Source organism: Hyla sarda, chromosome 13 (genome assembly GCF_029499605.1).
Source record: "Hyla sarda isolate aHylSar1 chromosome 13, aHylSar1.hap1, whole genome shotgun sequence".
NCBI lineage: Eukaryota > Metazoa > Chordata > Amphibia > Anura > Hylidae > Hyla > Hyla sarda.
The window spans coordinates 24,956,721-24,974,346 of NC_079201.1; the positions used below are offsets into that span (position 1 = coordinate 24,956,721).

The window sequence follows — 17,626 nt, forward strand, 5'->3', positions numbered from 1 at the left end:
ACAAAAGCTGCTGCAACTATGGGAACAATTTCAAAAAGAGCAGAAGTGGTGGAAAAATTCTCAATCTGAACCACTTCCTCTGGCCATGGTCCTGCTATCCAATGTGAGTCCCAAATAACTCCGAACCCTGAAGGGGAGGCATCCGAAAAAAAACAGAGGGTGGATGCTCCTAATACTGGGAAAAAGAATGAAACACCATTCCACGAATTGAGGAAATGGTACCACATCATGAGATCTTTCATTGCATCATCGTTTAAGTATATAATAGCCTGTTGGTCGGCAACTATCGGAAGTAAAGTAAGCAATCTGGACACAAAGGAACGCCCTTGAGGAATTATTCATGTTGCAAAATTTAACATGCCCAGTAACCTTTGTAACTCTAACTTAGTGCAACGATGATTCCTTATGAACGCTTCCATGACTTGCTTAATGCGAGCCAATTTGTCCGTTGGTAACCTTGCCTCCATCTTACCCGTATCTAAAATGATACCTAGGTACGTAAGAACTTGACTGGGACCTTCCATCTTTTTTTCCGATACTGGGACTTCTAAGATATTAAACAACTTCCTCATGTTCGCCAGTCCCGCCGAAGTCTGCAAGGGTGGTTCAATGACAAGAAAATCATCAAGATAATGAATAACCTTAGGACAACCTACCACTGACTCCAGGATCCAATGCAGGGCTGCTGCAAATTGATCAAAGAGCCAGGGGCTACTTTTTGCCCCAAATGTAAGTTTCGTGGCGAAAGAGTAATTTTCCTGCCATTGAATCCCGAACCATTTCCACAGCTCCGGCCGAATGGGTAGTAGTTTGAATGCGTCCGTTACGTCCGCCTTGGACAGCCACGCACCTGCCCCTAATTCAATGATAATTTTGATGGCTTGGTCAACAGAGGCGTATTTCATTGAATATTCTTCAGACGGAACCAACGCATTCAAGCTAGGAATAACACAAGAATAAGGCGCTGACAGATCATACACCAAACGCTTTTTATTTGAAAATTTTCCTACCACCACACCCACTGGACTAATACGCCACGTGTCAAACAGAATTGCCTGAAAAGGTCCAATGACATAGCCCTTCTCAACTTCTGCCTGAATAAGCGTGGTAACCGCAACCGGATCCCTTGAAGCTGACTGCAGATTCCGGCATGTATGAGGTTGCTGAGATACCGCCACCATACCTGTGTGAAACCCCTGTCGGAACCCCTGCAACAGCTACTAGACCCAAGAACGATCTGGGTGCTGCCGCAGGAACACCGACAAAGTCTCCACATTTACCACGCCTAGTCAGGCATTCTTCTGCGGGCACTGAGTTTTAGGGTGAGCTCTAAAGCACTGCGAACAGACATGGAGAAGTCTACATTGCGAATAATTGCACGTGGACCAATTATAAGTATTGCACACCTGTGCCTTACCTAAATATTTAATTGGCCTACCTAGTTTATCCAGACCTGCTGCTGTTTTTTGCTGAAATCCTGTGGAAGTACCTGTGCCTTTGGTGCCACTGGTCTCGGCTTGCGCATTCTCTTGCCCACACCATGAAGTGGTATGAGCAATGGAATTGCATTTGGCCCATGCCGGGGCTTTGAGTCCCGCAAAATGACGGCAAAACAGCTCAGTATCCATTTCCGCCCAGTCTGTCTTATGTTGAAACTGAAATAGAGCTGCTGCAGCCTTTGCTGCAAATGATAGATGATAATCATAGAAGGCTGTCCCTCCATACTTATGCCCTAAATCAGTAAGTTTATACAAATATATATCAAGTTCTTCCCTGCGCTGGGGATAGACAGAGCAAATCACATCACGGTACACACTGAATGCGAGAATAAACTCTGGTAAAGTCAATTTACGGTTTAACTGAACGTCCTTACTCTTAAGGATGACAGACACTCCACCACAAGCAATAGTCTTACTGTCCGCCAAATCCTGCGATGCAATGAGTAACGAAGCTAGGTTTATGTCTTTTCCTTCCAAAATATCCTTACGGATATTTTGGGGAATGAAATGGGCCGGAAGAACTCGAGGTGACATGGCCACAGTACTTGATGAACCGACTTGTGACGGAGTCGACACCCCCATCCCTGCAGCGGCCATTGGCTGCGAGGAACCTCCTGAGGATGAACTCGCCGTGTCTGTGCTCCCTTGCGCTGGCCTTGGTAAAGTTGTAGGTGCTGGGTTTGCTGCGCTGCCTGTCATCACTGCCGAAGCTAATTTGGCCTCCATGGAATCCATCCTGTTCCTGAATTCCGTCATGGAAGAGGAAAAACCTCCCATCATCCTGTGCAGCTGGGTTACCGCTGCCTGTATGGAGGACAGGTGATCTACCGGCTGGCTCGGACCCGGATTATCCGCCATCATAATACAGTATAGCTCCGCCTTTCTAGCCGTGGCGGGAAACGGAACCCCTCGTCTGCACAGCTCGGTTGTGATCTTGGGAATTGTCCAATTCCTGTAAGATGCCGAACTTACGTGTTCGGAACCCCTGGACGGAGTCTCAGGTACTGACAACTGGTCTTCGATATCCGACTCCTGAGACATACCTAGGAAATGACCCAACCCCCCCGAAACGACGTGATAAACCGTACAGTTGTCACATACCTGAGTCACTTCATATACCTGGAAATCAAAACACACCTAGACCGATGAAACGGTATACGGGATGAAAACGCACCTGCCAGTCTCATGCGGTCTAATTCAGAGACAGCCGTTTCAAGCCCGACGGGGCAGAACGCAACACCGGGACCTCGCTCTCAACAGTACCTGTAGCCGTGACAGGACTTTCGTGCCCCACCTGTAGCCGTGACAGGTATACCTGGAACCATCCAGGAAGCAGATCACTGTGATCGGGCTAACAACAAAATTCCTGAAGCTGTGTCAGGTTATAACAACAACGTTTGTGCATTCGTGACCCAGCCACAGACATTGTGCACCAGCATGTCCTTAATGCGCTAATCCCGTTGCATTAACTTTGTGCATTGCCACCTGTGTCCAAAGCCCCCCCTTCTTTTTTTACCCCTACCCTCAGTGATCACCCATTCCCTTACCAAAATGTACTTAACCACAACTAAAATCCTAACCATAGAAACAGTTACACCCCCTTATCAACGAAGCGATGTTCCACCTCTTGACCAACATACCCACCTTCACTAATAGTAACCTTCTGCTAAATCGCACTAATCGAGTCTTGACCGGCTGCAAACGCTTCACCTAGAATTAGAAACAGATAGGGGGAGATCCATCAAGCCTGCCCAGAGGAAAAGCCGCCAGGCCGCCCATAGCAACCAACCAGACCGCCCCCCTCATATCACAGACCTTGTTAAAAGACAGAAGTGCTCCAGTTGGCTGCCATGGACAACCTAGCAACCCTCCACCCGCACAGGCCCCCATAAATCCCCCCCCCCTAAACTCAGGACTATCTACTGCCTACCAGAGTCCACCAACCTCACTCCAATTCCTGGCCTTGCTCCAGAAGAATCTAGAAGGTGAAAATTATTATACCACCGATCCTAGTGACATTGACTATCATCCAACCGACCTGCCACCCTAAGTACAACCATGGATCGATATGACCAATGTACCCCTACCTAACTGGTGCCGTGACTACTCTGAAATTATAACAAATATACCATAAATTCCCCTACGGATATGACGGATCTATCATACCTGTTCGTCATGAAGTTTGTTGCTCTGAAAACGTGTCAGTCGCTAACAAACCCCTGTCTTATTCATATAACGTGTGACGGATAGCAGAGCAAAAGAGAAGGGGGAGAGAAAAAAAAACAAAAAAAAAAAACATGCAGTGGTGCAGAAGGGCGAAATTTCTACTGCCAGTGGCCCTGCTGGGACTGACATGCATTACTGATCTTACCACACATATGTACATGCCAGCATACCTACCCCCACCAGTATATACACCTATACATGTTCTACCTGTCTATCTGATTCCCGTCCTTCAACGCAGCAATCCCTGGACACCTAAGCTACTTGACTTATTCCCCTCCCCCCCTTATCGTTATCACCCACATACTGCATGAACCAGCATTTCTCCTTCAATTTGCTGCTATTCCTGTGATATACCTAAAGGGTTAACACGCTTTCTGAATGTCATTTTGAATACTTTGAGGGGTGCCATTTTTATAATGGGGTCATTTATGGGGTATTTCTTATATGAAGGTCCTTCAAATACACTTCAAAACTGAACTGGTCCCTGAAAAATGTTGATTTTGAAAATGTTGTGAAAAATTGGAAAATTGCTGCTGAACTTTGAAGCCCTCTGATGTCTTCTAAAAGTAAAAACATGTCAACTTTATGATGCAAACATAAAGTAGACATATTATATATGTGAATCAATATATAATTTATTTGGGATGTCCATTTTTCTTATAAGCAGAGAGTTTTAAAGTTTAAAAACATGCAACATTTTCAAATTTTTCATAAAATTTTGGAATTTTTCATTAAGAAATGATGCAAGTATCGACAAAAATTTACCTCTAACATGAAGTAGAATATGTAATGAAAAGCAATTTCGGAATCAGAATGAAAAGTAAAAGCATCCCACATATGTTTATTTTTATTATGTTTATATATTTTTTTATATGGAATTTGTGAAAAGGGGGGTGATTTAAACTTTTAATAAGGAAGGGGTTAATGTGTGTGTGTGTGTGTGTGTGTGTGTTTCTTTTACACTTTAAGTCCCCTTTGGGAATTTTAGGAGGAATCATTTGATTCCTCATTCAGATCAATGTGGTTCCATAGAACCACATTGATCTGTGTGCTCTGCGCAGGCTTTATAAAGCCTGGTCCTGCCAGGCTTTATCATTCTGAGCACCGTAGCCGGCACAGAAGCAGAGGTAAGCCCTCCGGCTACCTCCACAGTGGATCGGCCACCCAACCCCCCCCCCCCCCCCCCCCCGCGCGAGCATGCTGCAGGGGGGGGGGGGGGGGCATCCACCCCACTTAACCACCAGGGACAGGATAAAGTCATCTTTAGACGCCGCTGTCAGCTTTGACAGCGGCAATCTAAAGGGTTAATAGCCGGCTGCCGCGATCACCGCATGACGGCTATTAACGCCGGCCCCCAGCTCCAAGAATCAGCTGGGGGCCGGCCGGTATGGCGCTGGCTTAAGTCGGGAGCCTGCGTCATACCCCATTAACAGCACATGGACGAGCATAGACGTCCATGGTCGTTAACGGGTTAAAGGGGTACTCTGGTGGAAAAATAAATGTTTTCAAATCGACTGGTGCCAGAAAGTTTAACAGATTTGTATATTACTTTTATTTAAAAATCTTAACCTTTCTAGTACTTATTATTGTCTGTATACTACAGAAAAATTTGTGTAGTTCTTTCCAGTCTGACTACAGTGCTCTCTGCTGACATCTCTGTCCATCTCATGAACTGTCCAGTGCCGGAGAGATTTGCTATGGGAATTTGTTCATGCTCTGGACAGTTCCTAATACGAACAAAGGTGTCAGCAGAGAGCACTTTGGTCAGACTGGAAATACTACTATCTCTGTAGTATTCAGCAGCTGATAAGAACTGGAAGGCGTAAGATTTTTAAATAGAAGTGATTTACAAATCTGTATAATTTTCTGACACCAGTTGACTTGAAAACATTTGTTTCTAAAGATGACTGTCTATAGAGGATGTGCATAAGTTACAAGATGACTTGGACAGACTGAGCGTCTGAGCATCCGCTTGGCAAATTAGGTTCAATGTGGATAAATGTAAAGCTATGCATATGGGTACAAAAAACCTGCATGCATCATATGTCTTAGGGGGAAGTTACTGCCTCACCTGGAATATGCTGTTCAGTTTTCATAAAAAAGATGTTCTGGAGCTGGAAAGGGTACAGAGATGCGCAACTAAACTAATAAGGGGGGATGGCACTTCTTATCAGGAAAGATAAGAAGAATAAAATTTGTTCAGTCTTGACAAGAGACATTTTTTGGGGAGATGATCAACATATACAAGTATATAAATGGTCCATACAAATAATATGGGGGAAAACTGTTCCAGGTTAAAAAAAAAAAAAAAAGGGTTCAGTCTCAAGGGGCAACACGCCTTCTTTACCATAAGAACTCTGAATTTATGGAACAGGCTACCTCAGGAACTGGTCACAACAGGGACAGTTGAGAACTTCCAAACAGGGTTAGATACATTCCTAGAACAATATATACGGTAAGTCGGTAACATTGATTCTTATGCAGAAATATAAAACCACATCCCTTTCCCTTCATCCATGTCTTTTTTCAACCATACTAGCTAGGTGACTATGTTTCAATGCCAGTTTTTCCTTCAGATCAGGGCAGCCTCTATTGGGGAGAAATTCACCCCCTCATTTGCAAATATCTTTATGAAGATATGGGAAGAGAATTTTTTTTTCAACCTTCAATAATCCATCTGTGTTTAGCATAAAATGGATGGGACGATATCTAGATGCTGCAGTGATGGGTTTTGAATGTAAGAAGTTGTCATGGTAGTCTGAGCCAGAAGAAGAGCAGAAGGAAAGAGGACGATGACGATCGTAAAAGACATGAATTGTGAGTCAGTTAATGTAATTGTATGTATATTACTACGCAACATGACTGGGGTCTGACTCTGAGGTCTGTATTATGTAGGGAAGTCTGATTCTGGGGACTGTATTATGGTGAGGTCTGATTCTGGGGTCTATATTATGGTTAGGTCTGATTCTGGGGACTGTATTATGGTGGGGTCTGATTCTGGGGTCTGTATTATGGTGGAGTCTGATTCTGGGGTCTGTATTATGGTGGAGTCTGATTCCGAGATCTGTATTATGGTGGAGTCTGATTCTGGGGTCTGTATTATGGTGGAGTCTGATTCTGGGGTCTGTATTATGGTGGGGACTGATTCTGGGGTCTGTATTATGGTGGGAACTGATTCTGAGGTCTGTATTATGTAGGTAATTCTTATTCCGGGGACTGTATTATGGTGGGGTCTGATTCTGGGGTCTGTATTATGGTGGAGTCTGATTCCGGGGTCTGTATTATAGTGGGGACTGATTCTGGGGTCTGTATCATGGTGGGGACTGATTCTGGGGTGTGTATTATGGTGGGGACTGATTCTGCGGTCTGTCTTATGGTGGGGACTGATTCTGAGGTCTGTATTATGGTGGGGACTGATTCTGAGGTCTGTATTATGTAGGTAATTCTTATTCCTGGGACTGTATTATGGTGGGGTCTGATTCTGGGGTCTGTATTATAGTGGAGTCTGATTCCGGGGTCTGTATTATAGTGGGGACTGATTCTGGGGTCTGTATCATGGTGGGGACTGATTCCGGGGTCTGTATTATGGTGGGGATTGATTCTGGGGTCTTTATTATGGTGGAGTCTGATTCTGGGGTGTGTATTATGGTGGGGACTGATTCTGCGGCCTGTATTATGGTGGGGACTGATTCTGAGGTCTGTATTATGCTGGGGACTGATTCTGGGGTCTGTATTGTGGTGGGGACTGTTCCTGCGGTCTGTATTATACAGGTCTGAGTTAAAATGGTTGTTCTCACTGTAAGGTCCTTACAGCGAGAACAATATATAGGGACAATTCTGAAAACAAAACACCCTGTTACAAACCATACCCCCACAAACCCCACCCACATCAAGTCACACCCACAACAAGCCACACCCATATTGCCGACACAAACATTTGGGCACAGCACTACCAAAAGGTTGCCTACTCCTGGCCTAGAGGGTACATAGATTCCACTGCTAAGTGAAACCCAAACCAGTTGGTTAGCACAGCAGGTTCACACTAGTTGTTTATAACAATGTATATCAACTGTCTTTGAATTTATCCATTTCATATTGTACTGTAAATACAGCGAATGGCTTGTTACTGTTTTTAGTACATACCCTTTAGCATTCCCATAATAGCCTCCAATCAACTATTTGACTTTGACCTTAGTTGCCATGTTATGTCGTAGTGTGCAGAAAACATTATTCAAGGACACAATGACTCCTGCAGAGATGAGAACAAACCTCTGAACCAGATATAATCCCTTAAAACAAAGTTAGGAGAGAATTGTTTCTCTACAAATGTCTTCTGAGTCAGGCCTCAAAATGCCTTTATAACATTTCGCTTCATTCTTAGTGGTAATCCCTGTTTTTACCCTAGTGGGGTCTTTCCTGTCAGACTTTTTTTTACATATTGTTCTTCATAACTTTGCTAACACCACCACTAAAACCATCAGGCTTAAATTAATACAACAATGAGTGCAAGAGAGGGAGGCGAAAGGATTACTCTCTTTACACTTCACCTGCATTTCCTCATCAAGACAGAATTCTAACACAGTAGCAAATCCACCTATTGGGAGTTGTGGTTCATTTATTAAAGCCAAGCTGGGCTCTCTTCTGTTTGGTTGCTCCTTTTCATGGTTTTGGGCAGCAGGAATGAGAATGCACACAGAGAAGCTTCTAAAACATCATGTCCCAGTCTAGTACCACCTCTCGGGCTTTGTTAAAGAAAGACCAACAGAGACAAGACCTGAAAAAAAGTCAATTAGTAGAAGAGTCTCAGTTGGGGCGGCCTAATCTCTCTGTCTTGTAACCATACAAATTAATCATTGCTTGGCTTTTCTTTCCAGCTTGTGTTTTCTGTATCACTGGAGAGGTTTAATTCCTTGGCTCGCTGTGTTGTGTCAATGGGCATGTGGATTTTTTTTTTTTAGCACTGTGTAGTAGGCTGTTAAGGATCAACCTCTCCAATCATGTTTTCCTTCCTCATTTTTTTAAAAAGAAAATGCTTTGTCAGCTTGACTGGGAATGCTGGTGGTCCCTTAGCTGCTCCACTGATATAATCCTCCACGGCCTGGTCTATGAGCCAAGCTACGTTCATATTATACAGCTGAAGGAATGATGAAACAAAACTAATATATGAGATTGGGACATTATTAAACTTCTAGCTATAATATTTTAATTATACTTTTTATAATATCTTCAGTTTTTATCCTATCTTTTTGTATTATTATTTTCATCTGTGATTTGCAGATAAAGTTAGCAGATTTTTCATACCTTATTATACATACCTCAAATTAACAGAGTGAGGAAAAGGCATGCAAATGCAAAAACCTGTAAAAAGAACTGAAAGCCCAGCCTCCTGTTTTGTGCCATTTGCTGCTTCCCAGTGTAGCCCTTGCAAAATTGACAAGCCTGAGTTGGTCATCGCCAAAGATGACTAGATTTGGAAAGTCTAATTGTTAGGAATCAGATTTGGAATTGCCCCAGTTGCCCTCTGATTACACATGCAAAGTATGTACAGAGGCTGGGACTCCTGTCAAAGGCAAAAGTACCCTGAGTGCACCCAGCAAAGCGAATGTAGTTTGAGTGGAAGCTGTCATGCATACAGCACTGCCACTTACCTGTGAGCTACAGTACTCAGTGTCCTGAGCACAGACAAGGAATGAATTCAAAACTAATCACATGCTTGAAACCTTTTATTTTTTAATTTTATTAATAACATTTTATGAAATTTGGCCCAATACAATGCCAAATCGATTTGGTCATCTCCAGTCAAAACCACCATTAGAACAGAAACTATTTTGATGTTTGTTTTATTTTTATAATGATAACTGATAGGTATCCAACACATTATGGTATGTATTTTACAATGAAAGAAAATAGAGTTCTTAGAGAAGCCACACTTCAGGTAAACTTTATCTACCTTCTACATGGATAGGTCAAAGTAGCAATCTGGGCCTGTGGATCACATTACTTATACCTCCATCTAAGGATTCTAAGCGGTAGACTTAACAAACCTCTTTCATTGTCCAGTCCTAGGATGAAGGAGGTGTGGTGGCATGAAGCAGCATGAAAGACTCCCTACTTTATATAGTATTATGCTTCTCGGTACATTGTGTTAAGTGCATAGGTCCTGCACTATGTTATGCTAGCACTAGAAAGATAAGTGCAGCTCCTGCGACTCGTTTTGAGTCTTATTAGGCAAATCTTATTCATTTCAAATTCAAGTCCCAATTTTGATTCAGATGTGTTACAACATTTCTTTGATTGTCCCATGCAAAGTATGAACAGAAGCAGGGACTCCTGCTTAGAGTAGAAGCTGAGATGCGTACAGCATTGCCACTTGCCTCCAGACCAGCATACAGGAGCCAGGATAAAACAAATCTTAAATCATTCATAAATTTTTTTAATTCTAACAAATCTGAATTATTAGTGAAATTCATGCTGAATTCCGGTTCATGCCAAATCTATTAGATTATCTCTAGCTACTACAATTAACAACTCAGATGCCGTGGTTGGTGTTGACTGCAGGACCTAAGTTATTGATGCCCAAACAAGGTTTCCAGGGCATGGAAAATTAACACAGAAAATGTAATAAGTTATGTATAGATATTAAAGACAAAGTGAAAAAAACACTATGTACCAATAACTTTTCAAAAATGTCAAAATATGTTTTTGGTCAATAGTCTAAATCTAGAAGAAAAAGTTGTGTTTAAAACACAAAAGAAAGAGCCTTTAAATGATAAATAAGAATGATTAGAAGGAATGATATTTGGATAAAGGGTGTATATAACATAAACAACCACAAAACTGGTTGAAAAATGTGATACAGCAGTTTGCATCTAGTTTACATTAAAAGCCACTGAAGGCTACATTTTACTTCAAAGCCGACCAGACCTCAAATCATGAAATTATACTCCCAGTGTCTGCACATTGTTTACAGAAGGTGGTCCTGACATGGCACATGTAATAGCCATGATCACAATAAATAAATCTGGACTGTCTAATCAAGGAAAAATGAAATATGAAATAATCTCTGCTAACTGTAATTGGCTGATTGAATATTGAAATTCCAAGTTTTCGCAAAGGCCTCATATGAGCGATTGCAATCTGCGACCCCTCAAACCAAAAACCCTCAATTGTGGGAATGGGTTTGCTTAAGTATCTATAATATGAGTAAACATGACACACAAGAGTAGTTTGTATTTTTTTTATATATATATATATATACTTTCCAGTAAGAATATCCAAATACAGGTGATTTCTATATTGACTCAGCTGAGTTAGGTTTAAGGTACAAGATACAGTACAAATACAACTTTAATTTGTCCTAAAACAAAAAAGAGTTTACATTAGTTGGTATTGAAATACTGTACCAATCCAGGGACAGACTTACACCAACCTGGGCCTCAAGGCTAGAATTACAGTAGTAACATTCCCCAGGAACAGTGACTTCATCACATGTGAATTACCCACACTGATTAGGTGTCCAGTGTTATCAGTGGAGCTGAAAGCTATCTACCTCAGATATAACGCAAATATTTAGGACATATGCTTTTTCCTAATATATCTGGTAGATTTACATATGGATAGCTTTTTACAATGCTGAAAAACACAGGCTCTTATATTTTTTACAACACAAACCCACAAATAAATATGAGGATACCAAGTGTTCTCTACCAAACATGAATTCCTGATGGTATGATCAATTTATCCATATATATCTGAAGGCGTAACTTCAAAGGGGTACTCCGCTGAAAACATCAGACGTCTAATCACGAGGATCTCCACTGCGGCACCCCTGTCATTCGGTGCACGGAGCAATCTCCGCTCCATGTCCGTGACTGGCAAGCACAGCTTCCACGCCTCCTCCATTCATGTTTATGGGAGGAGGCTTGATAGCTACCTACTAGCTGTCACGCCCCCTCCAATAGACATGAATGGAGGGGGTGTGACGGGACATCGTGAATGCTGAATCTCCAAGCTTCTGTACTCTGGACGCCGCCACTGCCAGCCTGGAGATCGTGGGGGTCCCCAGCGGCGAGACCCCCACGATTAGACATCCACTATCTTTTGGATAGGGGATAAGATGTTTTCAGTGGAGTACCCCTTTAAGCTCTTAGACCATAAATCAAAATCTGTAAACTTGTAATTTTAGTGTCTTTTGTTACAGAGGGGTCTTGGGATTCTTGGGACATCAGGATCAGTTTTGACTGCCACACCCACTTCTGCTTCTATCTATTTATCTAAAAAAAACTTGCAACGCAGTGCTTCAGCGTGAAAAACAAAATAGCTGGGTGTTAGTAGCAGTAGGGCTTTGATCTTTATGTCCGTCTGTCTATTTATTTGTCTGAAATCCTAATAAGCAGCACATCTGCCCAACTGACCGAAGTATGAGGTGCACGCCATCATCGTCCTGGTCAGGGAATCCAACCTAAAGCCAATGAAAAAGACTGTAGCACACGTAAAGATTCCATAGTGCAGTGTTTATGGTGTCCTCACAACATAAGGTGCAAGTTTCTGAGACCTCTCGTCTCCTTTCTCAAGCATAGTTAGTGAATCAAATGGGGGTGTTTAATTAGCCCCTATAGAGTGTACAAATCAATCAATCTAATACAGATTTTACAATATACACATATCCATAATAAAAATTTTACATCAAATTACAAAACGTGCAAAGATATATCAAAAGTGCCAAGATGAAGAGGAGCGTTGCTCCATATAAAGTGCAGGTGCATGGTGTACATTAAAAACATTCTTAATTGATGCTATGATAATAAAAGCCGGGGGCGTACACTCACCACTGTAACCGTAGTATGACATATAAACACAGCCACGTTAGCGTGGATAAAGAACACTGCGCAGGCGTCGGGTAAAAGTCACGCGCCAGTGTCAGGAGGAGGCCAGATCCCCACAACCAATCAGACTACCGCGTTGCGGTGTCTATGGTAACTATAAGGCTCACTTGTTCGCGCATGCACCCTGACCTTCTACGCTCGTGTTAGCCATCTTGCTGTAGGCATCGGCTTCATTGCGGGGTGATCTGCACAGGACCAGGATTATTTCACATTTGCAACACCTCCTATTGCCCAAAAGCAGGGGGGGGGGTCCATATTGCAGCATACTTAGATGCCCGGGCGGGTCACTGGCATGCCATCTGCAGTCCAAATCGAGCGACCACTCCACAAACAGAGCCGACGTCCATTGGACTATAGGGCTCCCATCCTACTGCTCCCCAGTTCGGGGGAGGATCCGCTGCTGATGACCTGGTCCCTATTATGCTCCCCATATGCCGACAGTAGCGCACAATAAACAATGATGATAAGAATCTATCCAACTTCTTCCTGATTAAAATTCCCTTCCATAGAAAGAAAGATGGGTCAGTGTCGAGGTAATCCCCAGGCAGATGACAAGTACCTATAAATAAATAGCAAGAAAATAAATATTAGAATCATGACATATCTAATTCACTCAACCTGTCAGTCCATACATAGATACCACTTGTACACCAGAACTACTAACAATTTGGGAGGTCCTTATTTGAACATTTTCGGAAACGTTTTAAATTCCATGTTCAAACCCTTAGGTTTGAGCGAATCAAGGCTGTAGATCCACTTTACTTAAAATTTTTTGAGACACAAATATCCATCTCCACCCCGTGGTAATGGGGGTACCTGATCTATAATCATCACCTTAAGGTCTTTCTCTTTGTGATTGAGCTCTAAAAAATTTTTGGAAACCAGTAGGTCCTATCTGCCCTTGCGAACACTGTACCTGTGTTGGTTTAGTCATGTACATAGATCATAAGTTGCCTCACCTACGTACAGTAATTCGCAAGGGCAGCTCAGGACATATACAATGTAGTCTGAACTACAAGTCACATACTGTCAGATACTGTTTAGTAACAGGGTGAATGAATTCAGTACCTTTCTGAATATATTTACATGTTACACAAGTACAGCACGGAAAACAACCCTTTGCCTTCACTGTCAGATACTTTTGTGTAGTCTTGGGTTTTAATGAAATGTCTGCTTTAACAATTCGATCCTTCAGATTAGGAGCCCTCCTGTTAGACATCAAAGGAGGAAATCTGAAATATAATGGAACCCGTCTCTTAAATGGTGCCAATGTTTTCACACCACTTGAGCAATTTTGTTCAAATTGTTGTTATATGTCATCACTAGTGGTAACCTGTCTGTTTTACCAATCTCTTTCAAGATTTGCATATCCGTCTTGTTTTTGACATCTCTTGAGGTATCCCCTTTGTCTGAACTGTCTGGTCATCTTGTCAAGTGCTCAAATCTCTCTCTGCATCTCTCCAGTATCTCTTTGTCTATCCACCCATCCATTTACCCATTCACCCAACTGCATTGGACTCAAGCCTACGGGTGTAAACAGTTTTACTGGAATTGTCTGGTCCCCATTCAGTACAGCACCCCAACAATATTAAGGGTCTGCACTAGTTATTCTGAAAATACATCACAATTGCAATTTCATTATCATTTCAGGCAAGGGTATGGTTAAAGAGTTCATCCTGTCTGGATGTGTATTTGTACAAGATGATAAAACATATGGTGAAAGGAGCTGAACTGGTATAATTGTCTAAGAAATGCTGTTTTCCGTCCCAATCTTCCTGACATATCCACTTATTCCTCAAGATGAACGTGAGGAATAGAGAAACCAGTGGAATTTGTGCAAATCTCCTTCACAATCTGGCAACTAATAGCCAGGCTGAGGAGAAAGAGATGATTTTGAAATCATCCATGTCTGGACAGAATATACACTGTATCACAAGTCTCAGAATTTATGAAGAATAATGTTACAGAGGTAACAGGGGTGAACTTGTCAGTTAACTCTTTAAGACCATATTGCTACAGCATTATACAGGATAATGTGGTAGAGTTGCATATTTAAAAACTATACAAACAAACGCTGCTACATCCTTTTCACATCCACACATGCTAGACTCAATTCTGCATACTACAGTTTGCGCCCAGTCATGTTTTTTTAGTTACTGTTCATATAACATTTGGATGGTTGAACATTCCAATGGAATAACATTTTAAACAAAAGGATTTGCTTGGATCTAGTTATTGAATCTATTGTTATGTATGCAAAAATTACTCTAGATGTCCATATTAGTTTTGAAGGGTTACAGTATGAAGCCTATTACCTGGACAACCATTATGGAATTGTGAGGATGTTCTAATAATTTTTTTTAGAAGATTCTAAAACTGAGATGTCCAGTACTCCCACATCTACAGTCTAACAAGAATCTGAATCTGCAGGGTGGCTGTGAGGGAGAGGCATCGGGTCCTTGCAGGAGGCACACAACGGGGGCTGTGAGTGACCCATACAGTGTAGACAGTAACATGTGTGGCAACATGTAGTGAACTACTCTTTCCCCAGTGCAAGGGACAGTTGGACGAGCCAGCTGAGGAGTACAAAAAAAACTGTACGTTTTGAACAGTAAGGTTGCAGGAACATATATTTTTTAAATGGCAGGGATCAGCACACCAGTTGGCAGACAGGGACTGTATTGTGTTATCAGTGGCTAGATGGCCTAGGATTTTATTTGTTTCCTGTATTGTTTTTGTGTATCCTGCAACCTGTCTAATAAAGCTGGCAAAGAGCCAGACTTGCATGAAGAAATTGTTGTTGCAAAATGGATGATGTAGAAAATGTGTCCTTTTGGCTGCTGCGAAGGATTAGCCCAAAGCTAACCCCAGAGTATATCTCACAATTGATAGATAGATAGGTAGATACATAAATTAATTCAGCAGCACTCTAAACAGAGTGAAGAAAAACATTCATTTAATTTAGTCTCCAAGAAAGGCAGCAGTGGGCAGTAGAAATGTTATAGAGACTAGGGTAAAATCCTTCTGGACTTTCTAGATATATAGATAAATAAATAGAAAGACAGATGGATATGCAGAGATGGCACAAGATAGATTTTAACACAGTACTTATGAGCTGTAGTTTAGTTTTTTGTCTTTTTTATCTTTTTGAAAGATGAAAACATCTATAATGACAAGATAGAAGATTGTTTAGACCTCTCCCCCTCACCATGAGCAGATGATGGCACTGATGACTACCATACATGCTGGGGATCCCAGTTTGGTCTCTGTGATTAGCTTTACATTTTTAGTGATTTATTGTTTGGAATTAATCACAAGATAATTAAAGCGTGGTATCTATACAACCTCTTTTCATATGGTTTATTCTAGTTAAGTATGTAGAAATCAGTAATGACACATATGTGCAGATTATGTTGTGATGGAAGCTTTGTTTTGCAGACATATCTTTAAGACAACCATTAACCATTTCAGAAGTACCAGTCATGGTGAATCATGTATCAAAGAGCTTTTCCTACAATTACAACTGATAAAATGTCACTAGAATGTGCTATGATTTGTTGATCAGTAAGAATCCAGCAGCCAGGACTCCCCAATAATCCTCAGAGTAAAGAAGTTGCAGAGCTATAAAAGTTTTTTCTTAGCACAGAAATACTCCATCCATCTCCAATCCTCTAGTTGTTTACTCGAGTCATGCTGGTGGTCAGAAGTGTGATTGGGTAAGCCCTAAGGCTGATAATCTACCTTTAACAGCCATTGGCCGAATTGTTATCTCTCCCATTTGCCCCATACACATGAACACTTGGGTCAACTGAGCATTCATGTATTCCACATGTGGGGAGGGGAGCTAATCCTGCAATCTCTGCAATGGTTAATCTCTCTGGGAACAAATGATCCTTCCCTTACCATTAGCACCTGTAGTAATGAGCGGCAGGGGCCAAATTCGAATTTGCAATATTTTGCAAATATATAGATGGATATTCGTCCTATGTACGCGAAATTCGCATATTCGCTATGTTCGTTCTCTATTTTTTTTTTCATGCGGAAATTCTCATGAAATTTGCATAGTGCGCATGCGCGATTATATCTTTCACCTAAAAGAAGGGAGGGATCAGTGCCCTCTGACTGGAAGTGCCGATATTCGAGAATATTTGTATATCCTCAAAAATTTACATAGTTGCATATTCGCATAAAAAAAGCTAATATTCATCATTACGAATATATATCACTATATTCTAAATATTCGAGAAATTGCAAAGTGCCGATATATGTGGTAAGAATTCGCATTTCGAATATACGCGCTCAACGCTAATCATCTGTCTCAGGAGGTCCTTATTTACATATAACAGTCAGTGGGTCTTGTTGAAAAACAGCAAGTGCAGACAGCTTTTCTGGAAGGTCCTAGCCATCTTGATATTCTAACATAGCCTAATAATATACCATACCATACATCATGTGTTTCCTAAATTTACTCATTTAAAGCCCAGGCTTTGTTCTTTGCTACAGTACTTTAGACCTTAATGTGTTAACCATTTGTTGGAAAACTGACTACTACCCCAAAGGTATTGATAGAAGTGTCTATCATATTATTTATGTCCATACAAATCTATGAAAATTCCGCTAACATCTAATGATTATTCTCATTTGTGTCTTAAAAATAACTAAACTGTAAATGAAATAGGCTTCATGCTCCATGTATCATCTTTCATACTATAACTCAAATATTCCTTTCCCTGCAAACCATGAGCTCAGACTTCTGGAAAGTCATGTGCATTGTATTGTTGTTGTTTTGTGATTTTTTCTTTCCAAACCAATTTTTCCTTCTCTTTCTCTTCAGCAGCAGCAAGAGAGAAATAAAAGGCAAAAAAAACTGTCAGAGGCGTCTGGCCAGACCGACCACGTGAAGAGGTGGGTTCTATTGTAGGTGTTGACAGTTTAAAATAAATCCAGGGCCCTACCTAACATTTACAGGAAAGTTATAAAATCAGTGAAACAGCGTGAGTGCGTTACTGTGGAGAC

General features: G+C 41.5%; 1 protein-coding gene across 47 annotated transcripts in view; it reads left to right on the top strand.

The window, feature by feature from the left end:
• Positions 1–17,626, top strand: part of LOC130297737 (general transcription factor II-I repeat domain-containing protein 2-like) — a 1,987,867-nt gene that overhangs the window by 457,424 nt on the left and 1,512,817 nt on the right. For 45 of the 47 annotated variants that reach the window (XM_056550554.1, XM_056550557.1, XM_056550548.1 and 42 more), the window contains one exon: positions 17,445–17,515. The gene's annotated coding sequence lies outside the window, so the exon portion shown is untranslated. The remainder of the gene's footprint in view (positions 1–17,444; positions 17,516–17,626) is intronic. The other 2 variants (XM_056550551.1, XM_056550563.1) reach the window with 1 other exon arrangement.